This window comes from Nicotiana attenuata, chromosome 8 (assembly GCF_001879085.1).
Source record: "Nicotiana attenuata strain UT chromosome 8, NIATTr2, whole genome shotgun sequence".
NCBI lineage: Eukaryota > Viridiplantae > Streptophyta > Magnoliopsida > Solanales > Solanaceae > Nicotiana > Nicotiana attenuata.
Window position 1 is genome coordinate 12,414,628 of NC_031996.1, and position 1,507 is coordinate 12,416,134.

A 1,507-nucleotide genomic window follows, 5' to 3' on the forward strand; every position below is an offset into this window, starting at 1 on the left:
TTTGACACGTGGCACCAAACTGGGCCTCTAGGAGGATGGCATCTTGGGTTTAACGAAGTGGGCTTATCACTTTAGCCCAATTAAATGGGCTAGCCCAATGGATTAAGACTTATTTATTTAACCCATATGTGTTGGACTTATATAATTAATTCAATTATATTACCCTATAATATTTATTTGGGCCAATATATTTTGAATTTTAAATATAATCCAAACTATTTAATAAATTTAATTCTAATAAAATTTATATGCCTGCAGCTTTAACGAAAACACAAAATGTAAAAAAATATTTTATAGACTTTCTAGACGGTTAGTGATTTGTCACTTTTCTTTCTTCTTTTTTTTTTTTTTTTTTTTTTTTTTTTTTTTTTTTGTTTTTCTGGGAAGGAGTAGGTGAGCTGTACTCAAATTTTGGTGACCATTTCGTTTACAAAGTAATCGTTAATCTTTGACAATCTTTTTTCTTTTTAGTCAAATGCTTGAGAATGCACGTTGCAATTCTTAACGGGCACATCCGGATGTGCCCCTTTTTAACAATTGAATTTTTCACCCTTTTTTTTTTTTCACATTCAAGTTGCAACACAAATTTAACGTTTTTTACATTTTTTGAAGGATAAAGGAATTTCTAAGATATTTAAGTTTAAAGGATATATTTGTTCCAGCACAACAGATAAGTTCGTGGCTGAGAGGAAATTTGAGGGTGTTTGATGTTTATAGAGCTGATTCAGCACACACACGATTGCATCTAGACAAAATAAGAACCTTTATCCACTCAGTTTCCTCTTCCATTTTTTCCCCTTAATAGGCCAAAAAAGAAGAAGCGCCTTAGTAATAACAAAAGGCAGAGGCGGACCCAGGATTTGAGTACGACGAGGCATAACTGTGTGCTAATCACTAGTGATAAAATTCGGCGTGCAACTCTTTGAAAACTTAATGATTATAATGACTTATCTTTCAAGTACAAACAAAAAGAAGTTCTAAAGAAAAGAAAGCACCGAACAAAAGGTGATTTCTTCGCAAAATGAGTGCTATTGAAAGGGAAAATGTTTGATCAAGCATGTTTCGCACTTTAAAATTTTTAGTTCTTTAATAAATAAAATAAAGGGTCAGTGATCAAAAGGGCGTTCAAACTTTAAAGAAATCAAGATTAAGGGTTGATAGTTAAAAAAACTAAAGAAATGTCTTAAAACTCTTAGTTTCCATTGTCGAGTTGGAGTCAAAGTTATTGATGAAGAAGATTGTTGTATTTTTCTATTTATGGAGTGATAAGTTGCAATTTAGAACTTTCAATTTTAAGGGATTCAATTAAGTATATAACGTTGTATTCAATTAACTAATAAAGCTGAAGATGGTTTCGAACCCAGGTCATCTAGGAAACAAGGAAACTGAAGTACCCAACATAACCACTTCTTCCCTTTGACCTTGTATGTTAGTGGTCACAACTAAAATATTTAAGGGGTCCTATATATATATATATATATATATATATATATATATATATATATAT